Raw genomic sequence first — 24,065 nt, 5'->3', positions numbered from 1 at the left:
ACTCTCAGTATTCATTGCGCAGCACGCCGGAGTTGCTCACACGCTGCAGGCATCAGACGCTGCACTCCTGTCTCCTTAGACATTGAACTAAACACCATATCCAAGTAAGACACGCTGTAACTGTTACTTATTTCTCTTATTCAAGGTATGTGCACCATCGATAAAGTATATAAGCATGCTAGGACAACTTTATAAAGGGTAATGCATTACTGAAATTCCTATGTTTATATGTTTGGAAATCGTCAGCCATCACTGCTCAATTTGTATTATATGTCATATCAAACTTATTACTTATATCGAATCTCCATATCTTAACCTACTTTCTGAGAAGCTCATTTATTACATTCATATCTCAAAATACAAATTATCTCTGTCTATAAATAAATCATATGAGTCAGTCACAACTACAGAGAATCATAGTTGTGACATTAAATACTAAATCCACCATTAAAACTGAATACACACAGGAACCTTATACCTAAGTAATGGTATTAAGGAGATTGTGTATTCATACAAAACCTTTATCTGGTAAATTACAAATACTTACTGATAATATTATTAAAAACAAAACTGTATCCTCACAAATATGCACAGCACCTAGACTCTGTTTAGCCAGATATTGGAGAAGAGAACCGCCTAGCTACAGACTAATTGAAAGAAAAATAGACAACATATACCAAATGAGTAGCTCAGCAGCTGATTTACTTTCCACTAAGGATCAATTTTTAGACATATGGGAGCCGTGGATTATGTATATTGAGGCTAAAAGTAAGGATACCACTCAGACAGGGAATTTATAGACGGTAAAAGAGATAGGGGGAGAGACAGAGAAGGGGAGACAGAAAAGAAGTAGAAGGGGAGAGACGAAAATGATATGAACATTTGTCGCGAGAGGAGTGTAGGACCTAAGCACCTTGTAATTATTGCTTTTGTTGTTGTTTGACATTTTCTGGTTTTGGGTTTCTAACTTAGTTACCTCAACTGTTTTGTTTTAAGTGAGAAACTCTGTATGATAATATACTTGTATACTTGCAGTACCGCTGATCATATTGTAAAATGATACAAAACTCAATAAAATATCATTAAAAAAAAACACATCAGGGGGGGCGTGTCCGACCATCGATCAAGATGGCTGCTTTATAATTCTGGCTGATCGAAAGAGCAGATGAAACCAATGTTTACCACTCCTTATGCCACATATCCAGTGTTTTTCTAAAGACTCAATGAAAATAAATACTTGTGGAGCTGATCTGTACTACTTTTATATTAATCCTCAGCCCAGCAGAATGAAATAGATGTGGTGCGCAGCGGAGGCCTGGTTACGGCCTAGAACTACTGTATATCTACCCCCAAGCATCCTGAATAATCAGATCACCCAGCCATTTGTGCTGAAGAATGACAATATAAGAAACATTATACTATAATATTTGATATTGAAGATCACTCCAAGTTTACTACTGAACAGAGACTCCATTGAGTGATAAAGCGATACTACAGACATTGAGTTACCGCCAGAAGAAAAGGCACGAGATTGAGGCACAAAATGGAAGCCGTGGAGACATGGGAACAATCCATTAAGACAAACAAACAGTCCTCGCCACTGCAGCCTTCAGAACACTATGTGTAACAGAAGAGAGGAAGTGAAACAAACCACAAGGCTCCAGCTGGAAGGGGTGCACGCTGCAATAGCAACAATCCGTTAAGACCCTAATCACCCAATAGGCTCATCAGCTTGCACTCACCTTATTTAGCTCCGAGATTGCCTCTGGGCTGAATACACAGCGGCCCCTTTTGCTGAGGTGGGAACAACAAGCTATGGAAGCGCAACCAGAGATTAAAATTGTCGCATCCCGACTTCAACCCACCTATATCACAGCAGTGCTTAACTGATAGCCCTGAACACCTAGGAGCGAGTTCGCTTGAAAGTTTGCGCAAAGCATTTCATCTCAACCCATCTACAGCGGAGACTCAAGATAGCCTGTTTTTCTTGTTATGGACCCAAGCTCGCATCGCACCAGCTCCTAGGCAGACTGATAGGGGCGAGTAGAAATCTGAAGGGTTCTCCTATGTGCTTTCTGCTTGGCATAGAACCACTGAAGGGGCTTGCTGCTTGAGGAGTGTTGCCCTACAAGCTTCAGTTACATTGGACACTTGGTCATGCAGGTTTCAGAAGTGGGACGCCGCTATAGAATATGAGAGATCCGGGATCGGTTAAGAACTTTTTAGTCTCTCAAGTCTACAAGGAGCTCAGGTTTGAGTTGAATTAACTGTTAGATGAGATGGTCTGAATCTGTCTCAGATAAATCTTTCTCTTGCGTCTCTAATGGCTAGGATTACTATATAGACAAACCTATAAACAGTATTAATATTTTGCATTATATTTAGAGTCTCTTATTATGATAATGTTACGTTTGCAAACTTGATAGACTCATTTTCATGCTGCTTCTAATCTAAATGATTTTCTAATTTACTGGCTTATCACACAGATAGGACATTGTTCATTTTACCCTACTACAAGCCTTTAAACTTATATATTTGCTCGGAGAGCTTGGTATGGTGTTAATGTCTGAAACATAGGTTTCTTTGAAAGTCCATTATTAGTTACAAGTATAGTATAAATTAGACCATCAGCTAATATGTTTACATCAAATCTAATGTATGCCTACATCGCAGCCTTAAATACATTATTAAGATGAATTAAGCACTGCCAGTCTTCTAATTTTCATGTAATAGCTATGACTGTATTTATGTTATATCAATGTTTGTCATGTGGGCATATTTTAGCCCTTATGCTTAATGCAGTCAAAATTAGCTTTAGAACACCTCTACTCCAGCATTCTATATAAAAACACATTTTTCTTTTTTGAGACATCTGAGCAATTGTTCATACTAGCATAGCCATTGTCATTGACCTAGAGGCCAATATATTCTTATTCTATCATATGAGTCTTAGGGTTCTCCAGTGTTTCTCTATGCTGCAGCATGGCCCCTCTACAGAGGATTTAATACAGTATTATATTTACTATAACTATCTCAACCTATATGCATGTATATTTAATATTGATTATATATAATATGGCAGTTTACTGACACGACAACGCAACATATTCTCTTACTGACACTTAGCATTACCTATGCTCAAAATTGAGGTAGCAGAAAGCCGAGCATTGCTATAATGTAGACCCTTTACATTTCACCTAATAGTGGGGTCTTTTTTACAAGCAGAAAGAGGCCACGCAGGTGCTATTAGAATCACTGACGCTTTCTCCTGTTTTAATTGAGCAATGACTCGTGGAAGGAGAGCAAACGGAGGAGACAGGTATGCTAGCCTGAAATCCCAAGGGACCGCTAGAGCATCTATCAGAGCGTACCTTGGAAGCTTGGCATTCTGCCGATACACCATCAGATCCAACTCCGACACCCCCCATTTGAGGATTAAGCTGGAGAACACCTCCGGATGGAGTTTCCACTCCCCGGGATGAAAGGTCTGTGTGCTCAGGAAATCTGCTACTCATAGTTATCCACTCCTGGAATGTGGATGGCAGACAGACAGCAATTGTGAGCTTCCGCCCAATGGATAATCCGAGCCACCTCCTTCATGGCTAAGGAACTCTGAGTTCCTCCCTGGTGGTTGATGTAAGACACTGAGGTTATGTTGTCTGACTGGAACCTGATAAATTGGGCTAAGGACAACTGAGGCCAAGCCATCAAAGCATTGTAAATCGCTCTCAACTCCAAGATGTTGATGGGGAGAGCAGACTCCTCCCGAGTCCAAAGTCCCTGCACCTTAAATGAGTCCCAGACTGCTCCCCAGCCCAGCAGGCTCTCGTCCAAGGTCACAATCACCAAGGAAGGTCTCTAAAAGCATGTGCCCTGAGACAGATGTTCCTGAGAAAACCACCACGGGAGAGAGTCTCTTGTCGACTGATCTAGATCTATCCTCTGAGACAGATCCACATGATCCCTGTTCCATTGTGTGAGCATGCACAACTGCAGAGTTCTCAAATGGAATCAAGCAAAAGGAATGATGTCCATGGAAACCACGAACAGACCGATTACCTCCATACATTGAGCCACTGATGGCCGAACAGTAGACTGGAGAGAGAGGCAAGAGGAAACATTTTTGGCTCTTCTGACCTCTGTCAGAAAAATTTCATCAATAGGGAATCTATTATGGTCCCTAAGAAAACTACCCTTGTAGCAGGGACAAGGGAGCTTTTCTCCAGATTCACTTTGAGAAGGTCAGATAAGGCTTGTTATCAAGATCAATTTCTGTATAAATATTGTGTGTTTTCCCTAATAAAAGTTAGTTCTTGTTTTCACCTGAATGCTAGTCTGTCTAGTTATTTGGGTGGGAATTGCTAAAATCAATTGTTTTCCACTACATAGCGGCCTGTTCCAGGTATAGGAAGGATCCTTTGGTGGAGCTACTGTCAGGGTGCCAGGAATCAGACTGAGATGAGAAGTGCAAAAATAATCACACCTTTATTAATAACAAAAAAATAATAAAAAGTCCACAAGTCAAATAACAAGCCAGGAGTCAAAACCAGAGCTGGTAGTCAGACGAGCTGAGTCAGGAGCCAAAGCGAATAGTCAGGCGAGCCGAATCAGGAGCCAAAGCGAGTAGTCAGACGAGCCGGAATCAGGAACAAGGAAAACAGCAGAGTAAGGAACAAATCAGCGATCAGGAACGAGGAAGGATGTCAGACAGCCAGGTAATACACAGAAACTCTCACAAACAGGTCTGAGACAACGCAAAGGCAAAGCATACTGAACAGAGGCCCTTTAAATAATAAGTGATGACATCACAATTCTGAGACTGCATCCTGTCTCACACAGATGATGCACACCAGTCTGGCAATAAAAGGAAGTGCAGGAAATGAGCAGCATCCCCCACAATGCACCATAGTCAGCAAGAGAGGTGAGTAAAATGGCTGCCAGCAGTACATAGCAAACAAAACAGGGAAAAAACCCTGACAGCTACCCAGTCGGGGTAGTAGGGAATCCGTCATAGACAGTACTCTAAGAAACTTGTTTAGACACTTCAGGTCAAGAATAGGTCAGAAAATTTCCTCTTTTTTGGGAACCACAAACAGATAGGAATAAAAACCTAGACCCTGTTCCTGTACTGGGACTGGAATTATCACTCCCAGGGAGGAAATATCCTGTACACATTTTAAGAACACCTCTCTTTTTATCTGTTCTGCAAATAATCTTGAGAGATGGAACCGGCCCCAATTTGTAACCCTGAGATACTATGTCCACAGCCCAGGGATCTGGGACATCCCGTATCCAAGCTTGAGAAAACTGAGGATGTCTTCCCCCCACCTAAACCGATCCGGGATCAGGGGCAAACCCTTCATGCTGATTTAGAGTCAGCTGCGGGTTTCTTTGATTACTTCCCTTGTTCCAAGTCTGACTGTGTTTCCAAGATGACTTGGACTGTTCCTGCTTTTAAGAAGAAGTGGAAGACTTCCCTCTGGGGTTACGAAAGGAACAAAAATTACTCTGACGTCCTTTTGGTCTATTCTTCTTGTTTTGTGGGAGAAAATACCCTTTTCCACCCGTAATATCAGAAATAATTTCTGTCAGGCCAGGTTCAAACAAGGTCTTCCCCTTGTAAGGAATCACCAGAAGTTCAGACTTAGAGAAAACATTGGCTGACCAAGATTTCAGCCACAAAGCTATGCGCACTAGCACAGCAAAGCCAGATATTTTGACTCCCAATTTTATGACCTGCAAGGAAGCGTTAGTAATAAAGGAATTGGCCAACTTAAGAGCCTTAATCCTATCTTGGATTTCCTCTAAAGGAATCTCTACGTAAAGAGACTCAGACAAGGCATCAAACCAATAGGCTGCAGCACTTGTCACAGTGGCAATACATACTGCAGGTTGCCATTGGAGACCTGGATGTTGATGAACATACATTTTCTTCAAATAAGCCTCCAGCTTTTTGTCCATTGGATCCTTAAAGGAGCAGCTATCCTCAATAGGAATAGTAGTTCTCTTAGCCAGAGTAGAAATGGCCCCTTCTACTTTAGGCACCATTTGCCACGACTCCTTAATGGAGTCAGCAACAGGAAACATCTTCTTAAAGACAGGAGATGGGGAAAAGGGAATCCCAGGCCTCCCCCATTCCTGTGCTATAATCTCCATAGCACGGTCTGGCACAGGAAAGACCTCCACAGTGGAAGGAACAACAAAGTATTTATTAAGCTTGTCAGATTTCCTAGGGTTTGACAACGGTAGCAGTATCTAGGTCATCAAGAGTAGCCAAAACATCCTTTAAAAGTACATGGAGGTGTTCAAGCTTAAATCTGAAGGATACAACTTCAGCATCAGATGAAGGAATTATACTGTCCGAATCTGAGATTTCACCCTCAGAAGCTACCGACGTATTTTCCTCATCAGACTTATGAGAAAGAGCAACTTGGGTAGCAGAAGTCGGAACAGAAACCCTACTATCTGAATCCCTAATTTTCCTCTTGCGTTTACCCTGTAGCATGGGAATGGCAGCTAAAGTCACAGATACCGCAGAGGATACCTGGGCAGCAATTTCTGCTTGCAAATAAACTCCTCCAGGAGCATGAGAGGAACCGCAGGGCACTGCATGTGACACCATTAAGGCTTGGGACTTCTGAGGGGAAAACTGTGGCATTGCCTGAATAGCATCATCCTGAGAGACTGTTGGCTCAGAAACAAAAAGTCTATCTTTATTCCTTAAAGTTCTGTCTATACATGAGGAACAAAAAAATTTTTCACAAAATTAAAAATTAAATTTTTAAATTGTGTTCTGTCCCTTTAAGAGACAAAACATGCTAAATAATAAACTGTGTCCTGTGAGTTACAACTCCATAAACAGTAAATGATGGCACCAGAAAACTAATTACTAAAACAAATTATTGATTTATTGCTCCTCTACACTTCAGCCCTAAGACTAAGGTGCCTACCTGCTCCTACATTAGCCTAACAGAGCGTTGTTTGTCAAATTCTGTCAAGAACCGCTCTGCAAAGTCTTTAGCTGTAACGGAGCAAGAAAGACATGACACTGGTCTGAAGCTGGTCTGAAGCTGTAAAGCGCAGTTTCACAAGATCGCAAGATGCAATATCAAAGTGCCTCCCAAACACAGTGCAAACACACATGCCAGTGATAAAGCAATATTCCTCTTGCGTATACTGATTCCTCATAAAGTCTCTGAAAAAATGCCAAAGATATGGAGTTAACTCCTTCCTCCTTAAAGGAATTAACCCCAGTCTCTGCCACAAAGCATAGTGCCTGCCCCTGCCTGAAATAATCCTGAACTCAGGATATTAGTCCCCATAAAATGCAGTCTTAAAGGAATGGTTAACCCCTTCATATAATAGTTGTGGTTTAACCCTTCAGTGCCAGCCTCCTATCCAACCCCAGAAGACATAAGGCACTTACCTGCATCTCTAGCGATCAGACAGGAAGACAACTCTCACGGTATGGAAGGACACCACTCCTTACAGAACCCTGTGGAAAAAGAAAGAACAGAGTAAACCTACTCTGGCTTTCCATACCAGGGCAGCAACTTGTTAAGAAAATGCAGCGAAGCACACTTCACAAGTTCCTAACTGCTTTAAAGCCACCACTGCTCTACTGAAGAGGCTAACGTGGAGTACGGCTAGACCCAATCTTGAAAAGGATCAGAGTAAACCTATTCTGGCTTTCTAAAACAATAAAATCTTGATTGAAGAGAAATAAATCCAATTTTCTTCAGACACCAAAACTTCACCTCCTCCATGCACCGAAGGCAAAGAGAATGACTGGGGGGTAGGGGAGTGAGGTTTAACAGCTTGGCTGTGGTGCTCTTTGCCTCTTCCTGCTGGCCAGGAGTGATATTCCCAACAGTAAATGATGAAGCCGTAGACTCACCATATCTTAGGACAGAAAAGAGGAAGACTGCTATGAGTATGTCAAAAGAGCTGCAAGATATCTCACTGGCTCATGAAACAGTTATATTACCGTAAAGAAGCTGGTATTAGTTTAGGGGGATTTTATTTGGTACAATACAAAGATACACGAAGGAAAGATATATTCAAATACACTAAATTGTTAATTCTCACTGTACAGAACTGTATCCTGTAAATAAACCTCATTCTGAACAGAGAGTATTTACAGTTTGTTGTTATTGAAGCTGCTTAATAGTTTCAGTAATGGAAACCTTGTAATTTTTCAGAAACTATATTTATAGTGTACAAACTTTTAAATAGGAAAAGTTGTGAAAACTCTCTTCTGCTAGACATTAATATCTTGCATTGTTAATCTTGATCTAAAAACAAATGAAAAAAACTTTAGTTGCCATCTTGTTTTGAGTTCACGCCAAAATAGAAAAAGTGCTTTAACAAATAATAGATGTAAATGAAAAAAGGAAAATAGTTTTTCTGTAACATTAAGAGGTGTGAATAGGCTATTGTATCAGTCAGTTTCAGGAGACCTCCTAGTTTCTATTTGAGTGCTAACGGCGACCCTAAGCCGTCGCAAAGTTTCCCACTCAGGTGCTAACGACGGCTCAAAGTCGTCGCTAGCCCTCACCCACCTTGATGGAGGTCTGGGGACCTCCATCAACTCACGTTACATGCAGTGACGTCACGTACAATGACACGATAATGTCATTGCACAACTTTATTTAAAACTGACAATTGTCAGTTATAAGGAGATGGGGGCATGCTGCTTAGATGCACCATTGGAAAGGTAATCCTCTACCCTTTCCAGTGGTATAAGTCTTTGGGATGTACCATAAAAAATAAAAAAAGTTTAAAAAAACATATTTAAAAAAAGTAAAAAAAAAAAAAAAAGGATTTGGGGGTCTCTAAAGGCACATAAATAAAGATCAAAATTGCCTAGAGACCCCCAAAATACATTTTATAAAAACAAACTTTTGTTTACTTTTTAAAAATAAATATCAGTTTAAGTATTATAGCTAAATGATCACCGTGGTAACCAGCGTTACCGCAGTGATCACCTAACAGAAATGTTGCATTCCCTTTTACAATACGGACAGATTTTATATTTGTAATCCGATGATCACCTGGATAATGTGGTTACAAATTATTAAATGGTTGAGGAGAGGAATGCTATTTAAAAAAAAAACACTAAATTATATTTTTATAATCAGTCTCTTAGCGTGCGTGGAAGATGAATAAAACACCCTCTTTACGCAGTTTTCTCCAGCTTTAAAAACTTCTGTATTTTTAATTCAAAGAAGCTTATTTTTTGCAATAAAAATTATATATTTTTTAGTGACTTAATTCCTTTAAAAATATCTATTTATTTATTGATAAAGAGAATTATGGCTAACCGTCTCAGTGCTGAGGAAGCAACTGAGTTCTCTATGAACTCAAACTGATTCCTTCACTGATGATGCATATCTATACTATAATTGCATTTATAATGTCCGTCGCCGTCGGCAGTTGCACACGCATCCTCAATCGAATGTTGGTAGTGCGAGGCAGCCAACAGAATGTTGACTGCGCGCACAGCCAAAAGAATTCACCTGGATGCAGCAAAGCTGCATTCAGGTGGATTACGAAACATGGCAGGGTGGTGAAAGTATCCACCGTAAGCTGCATCCCGTTCGATTCCGAAAATGGCAGGGTGGTGAAAGAATCCACCGTAAGATGCATCCCGGTGGATTCTGAAAATGGCAGGGTGGATTCTTTCACCACCGTGCCATTTTCGTAATCCACCGGGATGCAGCGAAGGCAAGCAGAACATTACAAAAAAAAAAAAAAACTGGCAAAAAAAACTGCCCGCAATAAGTATGAAAAAACACACCTAACTGCACGCAATAAGTATTAAAAAAAATAATTATCGCCCGCAATAAGTATTAAAAAAAAAAACCTAAGCGCCCGTACAAAGTATTAAGCAAAAAAACAACAACTACCTAATAAAATTATTAACCCCTAAATCCGCAAACCCCAACATCGCAAACTACCTAATACATCTATTAACCCCTAAACCACTTTTTTATTTTCAGAGGGATTAGGTTTAATTTTTTTATTTTGGATTTTTTGTAGCTTGGGGGTTGTATTTACAACATATAGACTGCCCTCTGGGCAGGCTTACCAACTAGTGGTATATAAACTAAATATTTCTAGAAACTACACACCAAGCTGCATCAAATGAGGGGCCACATGTATTGCTAGCACAAAAATAGACAATGTAATAATAAGTGGAATATGGCTCTTTACTAAAAAAAAATATATTTTTTAATGCAAAGCACCATATTCTATTAATTGTTGCGCACCTCAATTATGTGCTAGAGATACATGTAGCCCCTCATTTGATGCGCCAAAGGGTGTACTTTCTACAAATGTGTTCTTTGTGTACCATATTTTAATTTTCCAAGAGGCTAGAACTGTTTAATTGCAGACATGACAATCTTAAAATTGTCTAAAAAAATAAAAAAAATAAAAAACTGGAGCATCTCAGTCCCTGGTAGTGCAACTGAAGCAAACAATCAACTATGGGTGGCAAGGCACTGTCAAAAGATCTCTGGGATAATGTTATGGACAGGCACAAGTCAGGAGATCTCAAAGGAAAACAAGTAAGAGGTACTTTCAAAAGAGTGTACAAATTAGCACTCACAATACTACTAATTATAATACTAGGCAGAACAAAAAATACAAACGGACCCCACGAAGAGGGGAAAGTTTTAAAACATAACTTTTAATAATCCAATAATATAAAAATATGTTAAACCACAAAAAGGACAAAGGGAGAGGGGAGTGAGCTAATGGGAGCTCAGTACTTTGATTTTTAACGGACACTTGTTAGCAGATATTGGGGCAAATCGTGGTGCTCTAGTCTGAGCAAACTTTTTGTAATTACTGGGGTATTGTTGGTCTCCTAGCTTAGACCGTATAAGCAAATCACAAACAGTAGAAACTTGTGTACACAGCGTGAGGAGCCGATATCTCTATTCGCTCAGCTGACAGTTTATAATGAACACTGTGAACAGCTAACCAGTATCTTTAAGGTTTTTTTTGAGATAGGTAGAATACTATAACAGTCTCAAGAACGTATAATCACAAATCTCTGGTGGTACATATATAATCGCAGTGGATATTTATCTACATTACTGAATATTAACAACTTAGCTGTCAACTGACAGTATTGAGTCTCACAATTGATCACTGATCACTTTTAATAGCTACGCATAATAGTGTTATAATAACTGAGTGTATCATATTGTAGTGAACTACATGGTTGCGCTTATATAACAGAATTGAGAAGATGGTTGTGTATTGACATTCACAGCTTTAAATAAAATTGCATGCAAGTCTTTCAACAAACAATATTATAAGTCCAATCCGCATTAGTGGTGATATTATTATTTACAACTCAGGGAACTGGTGATACAGCTCTAGAATAATTTTAGAATTCAATAAGCACCAAGACCCAATGTGCATTAAAAGGATCTTCAAATAATGTGTTAAAATTGACAAACAGGATATCACACTAATGGTGTTGATACACATAATATCAACATAATAACTTAGTGGGTCTCAATGTAACAAGCTACATCGTAGCCTTATATTGCACAAGTGGGGAGTCCGATATTTATAGATATACAAAGCTATAATATAAACCCATATGTATGTTTTTCAACAATTGTCATTAGAAGAACAATTTGCATCAGTGGTGCTATTATAATTTATATGTTGGGGAACTGGTGATATTTCAGTTCTGGAACAATTCAATAACTTAATAAGCACAAATATTTACTGTGCAAATATAGATTGGGTCTTCATATGATATACTAAGTTGATAAACTGGTCATTATACCAATATTGTAGTTGTAGCAATATCTATAACGATACCATTAGAAATCAAGATATTAATAGTGTCCATTATTGGGAACCTTTTAACCAGACCACCAGCACTAGCCCATCACAAATCAGTTGGTTAACTGAAATAAGTATCTGCTGACATTTTAGTTTTAATTATACCCATTTTTTTTAAATACGTTCTAATAAAGATATATTTTTAACTTATGTGATCTTCAGTTCTCTAGTATAAATTTATTGCAGAGTTCTCATGAGTGCTTTTTTAGTATCCTTTTTGTTCAATGTACTTTATTGAATATAAGTTTAATGGACAGGCACAAGTCAGGAGATCTCAGAGGAAAAGAAGTAAGAGGTACTTGCAAAAGAGTGTACAAATTAGCACTCACAATACTACTAATTATAATACTAGGCAGAACAAAAAATACAAACGGGCCCCACGAAGAGGGGAAAGTGTTAAAACATAACTTTTAATAATCCAATAATATAAAAATATGTTAAAACCACAAAAAGGACAAGAGTATGCCTAATAACATGATCTGAAAACCGTGTCAAGGATAACGGTGCTGGAACATCCAGAATTCAGAAATGCGAGAAACCAAAAGGTTTTCCAGGAGAAGTGTATATATCTATATATTCTATAATATTAAGGGGTGTACACTAAATGGTAAAGTAAGGTAATTTTACGAGATATCTCCCTAGTGTAATAAGCACCACTATTATAACGGACTAGTCAGTCCCTGATAACCAGAAACAGAGGGCTGACAAAGTGTACAATGATGTTATACATGCAATCCACCAGCACTTGTAGGTATAAAAAGTATCTTTTATTGAAGATCAAGTTAAAACAAGCAACGTTTCGTGACCCTATGTCACTTAGTCATGCTAAGTGACATAGGGTCACGAAACGTTGCTTGTTTTAACTTGATCTTCAATAAAAGATACTTTTTATACCTACAAGTGCTGGTGGATTGCATGTATAACATTTATATATTGAGGAATTGCAGTTTTTCCTTACCACCGTGCACACTCAGTGGTGCTGTATTTATTTATGGATTTGGATTAAAGTGTACAATGATGTCACTTATTAGTTATTGATGTGCTGGCACATAGGTATTCATTATCTAGTTAGGATAAGAAAACTAAATACGGGGCGGAGCCAACGCTGAAACAGAGAGGTCGCATGCCTATACAGCTCTGCTCAATCTATACTTTTAAATTAAACATTGACCGATCTGATCAGCCTAACTTTTAAAAAAACAAGACAACCTGAGTATCAGGGAACCAATATATGAGGTCTGGAGCCTAGCACACCTCCATAGCTAGCGTGATAATGCCTATTGGGAGAGGCCCTTGTTTTTTCACAGAGGCTTTGTGGAGCGGCCATTTTCAGAACCCTGGGCAGACCTAATTAGTGAGAGCATCTAGTCGCGATCACCGCTTTTGCTGACCTAGCTGGTGGGCTCTTATGAAATCAGGCGGAACAATACACAACTACAATGGAACTCTTAAGCCATACTTTTGTGGAGTCACTACATAGCCTGCTGCGCAACCACTTCTCCAGCCTCGAGAAAAGCATGATGGCGGCCTGGGGAGGAGCGGCAGACGCACAGAATACTGTTCCAACGACTCCAAAGACTGCTCCTAGATTGAGACCGGAGGTTGGAGTAACAGACCGAGAGATAACTGGAACCGCTCGGCACGATCTTACTTCAGCGCAGGCATCAGCTAACAACCCGGTTCAGCAGCGAAAGGTGTTTGCCACAGGCGAGACTGCATCTGACGGACTGCGGGCCTGTGGAGGGGAAATTGTGAGGTCAGAGAAGAATTACAAGCTCACATCAGGCAGGCGAAATTCTACACTATTGAAGCTTTTCACGATGCCCATGCTGGAGAGGAGAGGTCAAGGGATGCAGCACCATAAATATGAAAGGCTATTAGCGCACCATATTTTAAGCAATAATTTCCTTGCTAAGTGGAGGTCATTGCAGGGACTTGCGCATCAAGGTCAGTGTGCTCCATATGGCCAACGAAGGGGCATTGGTTAATTTGAACATACCATTCGTGGTCTGTGGACATTGGGACTTCTTTAAAAACCTCCTTATGATAATGCATACCTTGTCAGGCTAAGACTGCTATGAGACATAACTAAATTCTATATCGACAGCTTGTTCACAACTACTGGAACTGAGTTACTGTTAAAATTCTAGAGTTGATATCCTCACTGTTTTCCCCCTGCCCTGCCTGCAGACCTTTATACACACTATACTATAATATCTTCATTGTTTTCAATAACAGTTCCTGAATTAATATGTAGCACCATCTGCTTATCAATGTACTGCTCCACACTGTTTGTTTAAAATTAGCATTAAGTCTATATGTTATGTTACATATGAGTTCCTATCATAATTATGCTTTTCAGTGTATTAGTGTGCATCTGCTTATGCGCCACAATGGGTATTGAAAGGCTGCAGATGCTACTGATTCACTGTTAGCTTTTGCACTTTTGCTGCAAGTTACATATGTTCACATTGAGTTCTCTGTTTCTCATACTCTGTATTAGTAACAAGCAGATAGCTTTCAGACAGCAACTTCTAAATAAGAATTGCTATATTATGCTCTCTGCTGATTAAGGCTATATCTTGCATGTGGTAAATTTAAAGGCTTTCAGCTAGCTCGTGAATATTATGCTTTGCATTCCACATATTTGACACTCATGATAGTTAAAGAACCATGCTTGCTCTCCATTTGTATTTTAGCAACCTAATAATTTACTACTTAGCTCTAGTAACCTGAGATTTGTCACCTTACAACTTTATACTGAATGCAGGATAAATAAGTGTTTGATACTTACTCCATTTCACATTATGTGTCTAATATTGACAATTAAGTGAGAGCCATTACCACCAGGAGTTTCCATACCCTTGCATTACAGGATTACAGATGCAGCATAGGAGGATTAGAGATGCCTAGTTTAAATACATCACTGCATTATGCAAGCTACTTTTTTTTTAATTGGATACCGCTATAGTCTCTCTCAATATACTAGTCAGCCCCCTCTGATTCACAGTTTAATAAGCATACCTTTGATATAAAACAAATCATACAATCTTCTTAAGGGTAAAGCTAAAATATATGGAATGATAACACCTTGTAATTTGCCGCAGAGTCATGACTGGATTCTTACTGGGTATAGGGCCCATGCCCAGGAGATAAGATCTAAGACAACTCAGGTATAAAGATGTAGCTTCCCTTCTTTCTTTATGACAACGCTGGTATATTTGAAGTGTTAAAGGTAGTTGCAGCATTTTTTTTTTTTTTTTAATCCCCACTTAACAATTGCATGAACAATAGCATTATTTGTTTTATTATTGACTTGCATGTATATATCTTATTATAAGGGGATGTGCGGTGTTCATGAATAATTTCAATGGAAGCTTGGACATCTCTCATCCCCTATCTAGCAAATATTTTGTTTAGAAGAAAAATTTTACATTATCTCAAAACCTCAAAATACCCATAAGGCTTTATTGAGCAGGCTGGTCCTGCGTTATTCATCCCAGACATTATCCCCTCTGTCGCTGTATCTTAAATAAGTTATGGAAATTGTACCAAATCTTAAGTTTGGACAGTTAGGTCCTATCCTGCTAGATATAATATAGGCCTTACATGTAAATCAGCACTCTCTATTCCTGTATTTAATAGCCATTCAGTTGCTCATGAAACTCTCCATATAGACAGGTTGTTGAAACATGCTTAGTTTAAACCTCCAAGCAATAGTTTCCCATGTTCTCATATGAATGCACAATTTTTCTACCTCTGTTTGAATAGGAACTATGTATCTTATTATACCTAAATTGTATATAGTAACCATCGTATATAGCGGAGCAACACTTCACCTCTAACTCTCATATCTCTAGCTTTGTATTGCTACTAGTCTGGGAACATGGCACATATTGCCCTACTGTGATAGATAAGCTATTGGCCTCATATGTAACCCATTCCTCTCTCACATTTCCTCAGGGTCTCATATGCCCATGCACTGCTATATAAAGCAATATTGCTCCGTAAGACTATAGCCTGCTTATTTAATTTATATAACCTACTGCATATATATATATACTCACCTCCCCCCCCCCCCCCCATCTATAATGTGTCCCCTTGTTAAGGAAAACTACATACGCGGCTTCTCTTGCCTATGCCGCAACCATTATTATAACTTTCAACATTACCTACAAATTGAACGTGCTAAAATAATTTTACTTTCCTACCTTGAGTTAATATTTCAGTTAGGTCCAATAGTGGCCTATGAAGTTATAAGAAAAATGTTTTAAGTTTATTTGGTAAACATGATATAAAAGCATTATAAAAATGAGGTTTATCATTTGGAATTCATAAGTGGTCTCCTAGGTTTGAAATCACCTTCTTTTGCTCAAATATTTTTGTTCATGTTAGTGGGTCCAAGTGAAACCTACTGTATCATTTAGAAGGTCCCTAGGTGACAGGCACTCCATTAATGTTCACATGGTACATATATTATTAGCCTTGTGTTTTTTGTAATCCAATTTTTGTTGTCAGTACTCCTTGTAACACTGTTGTCTTATCTCATGTGATATAAGAATATATTTATGCAATGTTGTATGCCTTTAAATGAACCTCAAATAAAAACTATATAAAAAAAAAAAAAAAAAAAAGAAAACTAAATACATTTGCATCCGTTACAGGGTTTCTTATGGAATACTATGTCCGAAAATTATATTAAATAATTCATAAGCATACTTGTGTACATAGTAATTCAGTAGTGACTTATACGATACTGAATTTACAGTCTAGGTATTATGTACACAAGTATGCTTATGAATTATTTAATATAATTTTCGGACATAGTATTCCATCAGAAACCCTATAACGGATTCAAATGTATTTAGTTTTCTTATCCTAACTAGATAATGGATACCTATGTGCCAGCACATCAATAACTAGTAAGTGACATAATTGTACACTTTGTCAGCCCTCTGTTTCTGGTTATCAGGGACTGACTAGTTCGTTATAATAGTGTTGCTTATTACACTAGGGAGATATCTCGTAATATTACCTTGCATTACCATTCAGGGTACACCCTTATATTATAGAATATATAGATATATACACTTCTCCTGGAAAACCTTTTGGTTTTCGCATTTCTGATTTCTGGATGTTCCAGCACCGTTATCCTTGACACGGTTTGCAGATCATGTTATTAGGCATACTCTTGTCCTTTTTGTGGTTTTAACATACTTTTATATTATTGGATTATTAAAAGTTATGTTTTAACACTTTCCCCTCTTCGTGGGGCCCGTTTGTATTTTTTGTTCTGCCTAGTATTATAATTAGTAGTGTTGTGAGTGCTAATTTGTACACTCTTTTGCAAGTACCTCTTACTTCTTTTCCTTTGAATTCTATTTTTGTGTACAGCACCCTTTCCCTAACAGTATATCATCACATGCGTATATGATAATATTACAGATATAATGAATTAATATTGGGTAACAACACTGGTAGTGTCATCAGTATCTTTTTTCTCTACTATTACAAGTCAGGAGATGGATACAAGTAAATATCAAAGGCTGTATCAATGCCTAGAAGCACAGAGAAATCTATTATTAAGAAGTGGAAGGTATTAGGTACAACACAGACCCTCTCTGGATAAGGACGTCGCTTCAAACTAGATGAAAGAGCCAGGAGGAAATGCTTTAACATGCTTTCATCTACTTAAAGGGACACTGAACCCAAAAAAAATGTTTGTGATTCAGATAGAGCATGAAATTTTAAGCAACTTTATAATTTAATCCTATTATCAAACTTTCTTCATTCTCTTGGAATCTTCATTTGAAATGCAAGAATGTTTAGATGCCGGCCCATTTTTGGTGAACAACCTAGGTTGTCCTTGCTGATTGGTGGATAAATTCATCCACCAATCAAAAACTGCTGTCCAGAGTTCTGAACCAAGAAAAAAGCTTAGATGCCTTCTTTTTTATATAAAGATAGCAAGAGAACGAAGAAACATTGATAATAGGGCCTCTATTTAACAAAGTCTGGCGGACCTGATCCGACAGTGTGGATCAGGTCCGCCAGACCTCGCTGAATACGGAGAGCAATACGCTCTCCGTATTCAGCATTGCACCAGCAGCTTACAAGAGCTGCTGGTGCAACGCCGCCCCCTGCAGAATCGCGGCCAATCGGCTGCCAGCAGGGAGGTGTCAATCAACCCGATCGTACTCTATCGGGTTGAATTGCGGCGATGTGTGTCCGTCTGCTCAGAGCAGACGGACAGGTTATGGAGCAGTGGTCTTTAGACCGCTGCTTCATAACTGGTGTTTTTGTCCAGCCTGTAGGCTCGCCAGAAACACGGGGCCTCAAGCTGTATCCGGAGCTTGATAGATAGACCCCTAGGAGTAAATTAGAAAGTTGCTTAAAATTGCATGCTCTATCTGAATCACGAAAGAAAAATTTTGGGTTCAGTGTCCCTTTAACTGCAAAGGGCTCCAATGCACTTCTGTATATATCAATATATGTATAAATATATATTTATGTGTTTCTATGTGTATATACGTCTGTAAATACATAAATACACATATAAACACATAAATACATATGTACAGACATAGAAACACAAACATATACATCTCTAGAGATGTATACAGTATGTAAATATCTCAATGTTAAAGCCCTTTGCCTGCTTTTTTTTCCCTCTAACACCTGAGATCTTTGAGCCCTTTGAACTTTTTAATGCAATATATTTTTGAATAATTATTATTAATGTTATTATCAGTGTAACTGTACTTTGTAATGTATTTTTGATGTGTTTTGTGACACTTTTATGTTTAGCGAAAAAGTTAACCAAAGCTCTGATGTCGCGGTAATGATTCTAGCGTAAATCACAATTGGGCTTAAAGGGACACTCAAGTGAAAATTAAACTTTCATGAGTCAGATAGAGCATGCAATTTTAAACTACTTTGCAAATTACTTCCATTAACAAAATGTGCACAGTCTTTTTAGATTTATACTTTTTGAGTCACCAGCTCCTACTGAGCATGTGCAAGAATTCACAGAATATACGTATATGCATTTGTGATTGGCTGATGGCTGTCACATGATACAGGGGGAGTGGAAATAGACATAACTTAAAAAATTGTTAGAAAAAAATTTACTAGTCATTTGAAGTTTAGACTAAGTGCTATTGCATTGTCTTTTTATCATGCATTTGTTGATTATGCAAATCTACTGTATTTAATGATCCTTTAAGCAATCACATTTACTTTCAACTTGTAATACCAGCGGTAAGCCTGGCGAGCGCAACCACCCCCGAAATAAATCCCTTATTGCTTGGGCACAAACGTTTGCGCTCCACTTGTAATCTGGCCCTTGGTTGCAAAGCAGTAAGACTTTTTGGAAGCAAATTAACAATAGATTGTGATTGATCCCTAAATACTGGAACAGATGGGTTCACTTCAAACATAAGCTCACCTTAACAAGGCTTGTTGGCAGCCTAACAAGATTCAATTAATCTAGCCCAATACACAGAGTGGCTGTTTAAATCACTATTATAATAATATGATACCTGATATAACAGCAACCGTACGCTAGAACAGTGTATTTCAACTCCAGTCCTCAGGGTACACCAAAGTGCCAGATTTTCATGATATCTGAACTAGAGCAAAGGGGAAATAATGATTGGTGAGAGCAGGTTAGTAACCATGGTTACTAATCAGCTGTTCATTTAATCTGTGCTCTAGTTCAGATATCATGACAATCTGTCATGTTGGTGTACCCTGAGGCTCCTCACAGCATATGTGCGTATGCCGCTGAAAAACAGTAATAACGTTTACTAGAAGCATTTTGCTAATGGAAGTATATTGCAAAAATCCTTCAATTTAAAAATGAAACGCACCCATGCACATTTTGACCTTTCTATACCTTTAAAATGAATTATTTTTAATATATTTAAAAAAAAAAAAAGATTGGGTATAAATGTGCAAAAACATTAAAAAAAATCAAGATAATGGGGCCTATTTATTAATGTGCGAGCGGACATGATCCAATATTGCGGATCATGTCTGCTGCACATCGATAAATGCCGACAGCATACGCTCTTGGCATTTATCATTGCACCAGCAGTTCTTGTGAACTGCTGGTGCAATGCCGCCCCCTGCAGATTCGCGGCCAATTGGCCGCTAGCAGGGGGTGTCAATCAACCAGATCAAATAAGCAGGTGGACCGGTTATGGAGCAGCGGTCTTTAGACCGTTGCTCCATAACTTCTGTTTCCAGCGAGCCTAAATATGCCCTGTACTCTTGAAACAGACCAAAATGGATTTTTAAGGGATCTAGTCAGTTGAATTTGAAAAAAAAAAACTAAAAAACTTAAAAGTGTTATTGTGGTACAAATACATTTACAGAAACCTTTAAGGCAAATTTAAATTTGCATGATTCAGAAAGAGCATCCAATTTTTACAACTTTCCAATTAACTTCTATCATCAAATTAATATTGTTCCCTTTGGATGATTTGTAGAAGAGCACATCTAGATATGTTTGGGAGAGTGCACATGTACACTATTGCAAACAATGCTGCTATGAGTTCAATGCACGTGCAAATACTTTATATGTTAAATATGCTCTTCAACAAAAAGGATACCAAAAAAACTAACGCCTAGATTTAGAGTTCTGCGTTAGCCGTCAAAAGCAGCGTTAAGGGGTCCTAACGCTCACTTTCAAGCTGCAACTTTTACATACCGCAGATCCCCTTACGCCAATTGCGTATCCTATCTTTTCAATGGGATCTTCCTAACGCCGGTATTTAGAGTCTTGGCTGAAGTGAGCAGTAGACCCTCTACCGACAAGACTCCAGCCGCAAAAAAAAGTCAGAAGTTAAGAGCTTTCTGGGCTAACGCCGGTTTATAAAGCTCTTAACTACTGTGCTATAAAGTACACTAACACCCATAAACTACCTATGTACCCCTAAACCGAGGTCCCCCCACATCCCCACCACTATAATACATTTTTTTAACCCCTAATCTGCTGACCGCACACCGCCGCCACCTACATTATCCCTATGAACCCCTAATCTGATGCCCCTAACACCGCCGACCCCTATATTATATTTATTAACCCCTAGTCTGCCCCCCAAACGTCGCTGCTACCTTACCTACACTTATTAACCCCTAATCTGCTGACCGGACCTCAACGCTATTCTAATAAAGTTATTAACCCCTAAACCGCTGCACTCCCGCCTCAAAAACCCTATAATAAATAGTATTAACCCCTAATCTGCCCTCCCTAACATCGCCGCCACCTAACTTCAAGTATTAACCCCTAATCTGCCGACCAGAACTCGACGCTACTCTAATAAATGTATTAACCCCTAAAGCTAACACCCCCCTAAATTAAATATAATTTTAATCTAACAAAATAAATTAAATATTATTAACTAAAGTATTCCTATTTAAAGCTAAATACTTACCTGTAAAATAAACCCTAATATAGCTACAATATAACAAATAATTATATTGTAGCTATTTTAGGATTAATATTTATTTTACAGGCAACTTTGTATTTATTTTAACCATGTACAATAGCTATTAAATAGTTAATAACTATTTAATAGCTACCTAGTTAAAATAATTACAAAATTACCTGTAAAATAAATCCTAACCTAAGTTACAATTAACCCTAACACTACACTATAATGAAATAAATTAAATAAATTACCTACAATTACCTACAATTAACTAAACTAAACTAAATTACAAAAAAAAACACTAAATTACAAAAAATAAAAAAAGATTACAAGAATTTTAAGCTAATTACACCTACTCTAAGCCCCCTAATAAAATAACAAAGCCCCCCAAAATAAAAAAAATTCCCTACCCTAATCTAAATTACAAAAGTTAACAGCTCTATTACCAGCCCTTAAAAGGGCTTTTTGCGGGGCAAAGTAATCAGCTCTTTTGCCTGTAAAAAAAACCCACAATACCACCCCCCAACATTAAAACCCACCACCCACATACCCCTACTCTAACCCAAACCCCCCTTAAATAAACCAAACACTACCCCCCTGAAGATCTCTCTACCTTGAGTCGTCTTCACCCAACCGGGCCGAAGTCTTCATCCGATGGGGCAGAAGAGGACATCCAGACCGGCAGAAGTCTTCATCCTATCCGGGCAGAAGAGGACATCCGGACCGACAGACATCTTCATCCAAGCGGCATCTTCTATCTTCATCCATCCGACAAGGAGCGGCTCCATCTTCAAGACCTCCGGCGCGGAACATCCTCCTGCCCCGACGACTACCCGACGAATGAAGGTTCCTTTAAATGACGTCATCCAAGATGGCGTCCCTCGAATTCCGATTGGCTGATAGGATTCTATCAGCCAATCGGAATTAAGGTAGGAAAAATCTGATTGGCTGATTTAATCAGCCAATCAGATTCAAGTTCAATCCGATTGACTGATCCAATCAGCCAATCAGATTGAGCTCGCATTCTATTGGCTGATCGGAACAGCCAATAGAATGCAAGCTCAATCTGATTGGCTGATTGGATCAGCCAATCAGATTTTTCCTACCTTAATTCCGATTGGCTGATAGAATCCTATCAGCCAATCGGAATTCGAGGGACGCCATCTTGGATGACGTCACTTAAAGGAACCTTCATTCGTCGGGTAGTCATCGGGGAAGGAGGATGTTCCGCGCCGGAGGTCTTGAAGATGGAGCCGCTCCTCGTCGGATGGATGAAGATAGAAGATGTCGCTTGGATGAAGATGTCTGCCGGTCTGGATGTCCTCTTCTGCCCAGATAGGATGAAGACTTCTGCCGGTCTGGATGTCCTCTTCTGCCCCATCGGATGAAGACTTTGGCCCGGTTGGGTGAAGACGACTCAAGGTAGGGAGATCTTCAGGAGGGTAGTGTTAGGTTTATTTAAGGGGGGTTTGGGTTAGAGTAGGGGTATGTGGGTGGTGGGTTTTAATGTTGGGGGGTGGTATTGTGTTTTTTTTACAGGCAAAAGAGCTGATTACTTTGGGGCATACCCCGCAAAAAGCCCTTTTAAGGGCTGGTAATAGAGCTGTTAACTTTTGTAATTTAGATTAGGGTAGGGAAATTTTATTTATTTTGGGGGGCTTTGTTATTTTATTAGGGGGCTTAGAGTAGGTGTAATTAGTTTAAAATTCTTGTAATCTTTTTTTATTTTTTGTAATTTAGTGGGTTTTTTTGTAATTTAGTTTAGTTTAGTTAATTGTAGGTAATTGTAGGTAATTTATTTAATTATAGTGTAGTGTTAGGTTTAATTGTAACTTAGGTTAGGATTTATTTTACAGGTAATTTTGTAATTATTTTAACTAGGTAGCTATTAAATAGTAAATAACTATTTAATAGCTATTGTACCTAGTTAAAATAAATAAAAAGTTGCCTGTAAAATAAATATAAATCCTAAAATAGCTACAATATAATTATCCATTATATTGTAGCTATATTAGGGTTTATTTTACAGGTAAGTATTTAGTTTTAAATAGGAATACTTTAGTTAATAAGATTTAATTTATTTCGTTAGATTAAAATTATATTTAATTTAGGGGGGTGTTAGGGTTAGACTTAGCTTTAGGGGTTAATACATTTATTAGAGTAGTGGTGAGGTCCGGTCGGCAGATTAGGGGTTAATACTTGAAGTTAGGTGGTGGCGATGTTAGGGAGGGCAGATTAGGGGTTAGTACTATTTATTATAGGGTTTGCGAGGCGGGAGTGCAGAGTTTTAGGGGTTAATAACTTTATTAGAGTAGCGGCGAGGTCCGGTCAGCAGATTAGGGGTTAATAAGTGTAGTTAAGGTAGCGGCGACGTTGGGAGGGCAGATTAGGGGTTAATAAATATAATATAGGTGTCGGCGATGTTAGGGGCAGCAGATTAGGGGTACAAAGGTATAATGTAGGTGGTGCAGTGTCTTGAGCAGCAGATTAGGGGTTAATTGTGTAATGCAGGTGTCAGCAATAGCGGGGGCGGCAGATTAGGGGTTAATAAGTGTAAGGTTAGGGGTGTTTAGATACGGGGTTCATGTTAGGGTGTTAGGTGCAGACTTAGAGAGTGTTTCCCCATAGGAAACAATGGGGCTGTGTTAGGAGCTGAACGCTGCTTTTTTGCAGGTGTTAGGTTTTTTTTCAGCCCAAATTGCCCCATTGTTTCCTATGGGGGAATCGTGCACGAGCACGTTTTTCCAGCTAGCCGCT

At 38.7% G+C, this 24,065-nt stretch overlaps 1 protein-coding gene across 2 annotated transcripts in view; it reads right to left on the bottom strand.

Annotated features, from left to right (window-relative positions):
• Nucleotides 1-24,065, bottom strand: part of LOC128663821 (muscle M-line assembly protein unc-89) — a 239,574-nt gene that overhangs the window by 210,368 nt on the left and 5,141 nt on the right. The window lies entirely within an intron of this gene.

Source organism: Bombina bombina, chromosome 6 (assembly GCF_027579735.1).
Source record: "Bombina bombina isolate aBomBom1 chromosome 6, aBomBom1.pri, whole genome shotgun sequence".
Taxonomy (NCBI): Eukaryota; Metazoa; Chordata; class Amphibia; order Anura; family Bombinatoridae; genus Bombina; species Bombina bombina.
Note: the sequence above shows the minus strand (reverse complement) of the source record. Positions and strands in the feature narration are given on the sequence as shown.